A 2,500-nucleotide genomic window follows, 5' to 3' on the forward strand; every position below is an offset into this window, starting at 1 on the left:
CAAGTAAGACTTGTGTCATTATAGTGCAATATATGATTAAAATGACATCAGAAATGCACTCTCAGGTATGATTATTGATATGATAATGTTCATATATCTGGAAAAATCAATCCAACTGCTCACTGAAATACCTTCGATCTTAAATCGATAAAGAAAGAATCGATTGATCGCAAGCACTTAGGTGCACTCGGTAACGGACACAGATAAGAATGACCATGGATTTGTCTTCCATTCTGTGGGCACTAAAGGAAAGTCTGTTGCCAGTCTGTGGTTCCCGGATAACATTTCATGCTCTTTTTACTCAGTGACTCTCCAGTTCATTACAAAATGCACAATGAACAATATTGCAAACACATACAAAGCTTCTTTCCTAAGCCAAATGAGAGAGACACTCTGTCAAAATCACTAATATTGACTGATATCAGAAGCCTGATATATCCGATACCCGATAATATCCAATATCCGATAATATCCGATATCCGATATTGATTCTTCATGGCTACAGTGAATAAATAAAGAAATTAGAGTCAAAAATGAGTCTCTGGTGATCTGAAGACACGTCATTTGATGTTCCTGCTTGTCAAGAGGTGTTCTGATGTAATCTGGGGTTATCAGTCCTGGATATTGGATGTACCCAGTGACTCATCAGCGATGGTGGACGACCTTCAATAGCAACGACAATTAAACAGACTCTGAACCTTTAAAAAAAAAAAAAACACCCCCTCATTTTCTCGACTGAAGGTGCAGAGAAATAACGTTTTTTATTAGAGATGTCGGCGCGTCCGACTGCCATTTAATATCACCGTTATTCAATTTAACAGTGAAAGATGGACCAATACACCAGTCTGCGTTTATACTTTAAGGGCAACCACCTGCAGTTTTTTGTAGAAAAAGGCAGAATGCATGAAAAAGAAGTCTTCTAACTTGGCACACCCTCTGTTCACATATATATTTTAAAAATATACACAGATAGTATGCCCTGCAGTATCAAATAAAGGGTAACTTTCTCTGTTTGTTGGGAAACAGTGTGTGTGTGTATGTTGGACGGTACTGAGTGCAGCGCAATATTGCAGTGAGAGCACGCGGGTTCGCACTGGGTGGCTGTCACTGTATCACTGCTTTTGTCCATGCCAGCCAATGAGATCGGAGCCCCAGGGTCTTCCAAGTCCAATCGTGGTACAGCTTCCCCAAAAGGCAAAGCCAATGTGATCACTATGGTTACAGCATGTTAGCCACAGGTGTCTTTCTCTGAAAATAAGCAAGCCGCAGGGGACGGGAAGTCATGAGTATTTTTTTTAAAGGGGGCAATGGGGAGGGAGAGAGAGAGAGAGAGAGAGAGAGAGAGAGAGAGAGACACACAGAGAGAGATCAAATTTCACATTCACATCGTATTTCCCTGATATTTTCCAATCACAGTGTAAATGTACGCATATTTTGCCGCACCGATGATCTCTTTGATGTTCGAGGATGTCATATTAATACATTCTGTAGGGATGAGTTCATATGAACCGTTTGGCCTTTTTTTTTCCAGAACTCTTTGCATTTTGTCTCACCTCAATATCTTTGCTACACAGCAAAGCGCTGTGGAACACTGAGATGGCTGAGTTTGACTCACCGTCTGGAGTAGCAGCTGCCTTGCTCTCTTACAGAGATTATATTAATCACGCACAACCCCGTGCTGGCCGAATTTCATCACATTAACCATTTGAACTGTTTGTGCCCCGAGGTGGGATTCGGATCTGGCACGCGCGCATCTGTGTGTTTGTGTATATGAGTGCGAGGATGTATTTTTGGGAGTGCGTTGTGACATGTATGACGCATGTTCTTCCTCCCTGGTTAATGGAATAGATGTTGTGTGTTTCTAAATGCAGGAGCTAGAGGGACTAAAATAAACCCTCTCGCTTCCCTCTGTATGTGTGTGTGTGTGTTATGTGTGTCTGAGTGAACTCAGTTCTGAGGATACGTTCAGTTCCTCTAAGCCAAACCTTTCAGATTCCTCCAGTAGCCATGGAGACAACGACCAGGCTTGATGGACAGAGAAAGAGAGAGGGGCAGTCGTGATGGAGGAGACTCTACCATCGCGTGACAAACTTTCACATCACTTTTAGACAGGCCTTACATTTACATTACATTTACTTGGCTGACACTTTTACCCAAAGCGACTTCCAAGTGGGGAAACAATTCAAGTTCCGGCATAGTGAGAGACCTATGAGTAAGCGCTAAATGTTACATCTGTTTAAAGGCGCAAGCAATAAGCGTGAGTTTTCTTCAAGACAGAGAGTGGGGGAGTCGGTAGAGAAGAGGGTGTGAGTAAGGCATATTAGGGTGTTAGAGATGTTAGGCGTTAGGAGAGGAGGTGCTCTCGGAAAAGGCGAGTCTTCACGAGGTTCTAGAAGATAGAGACGGCAGTGGGTAGCTTGTTCCACCATCGGGGAACCATAACTGAAAACTGTCTGGACTGAGATTGCCTTGTGGGAAGGGATGGCAAAGCCAGATGATG

Source organism: Chanos chanos, chromosome 7, assembly GCF_902362185.1.
Source record: "Chanos chanos chromosome 7, fChaCha1.1, whole genome shotgun sequence".
Lineage (NCBI taxonomy): Eukaryota > Metazoa > Chordata > Actinopteri > Gonorynchiformes > Chanidae > Chanos > Chanos chanos.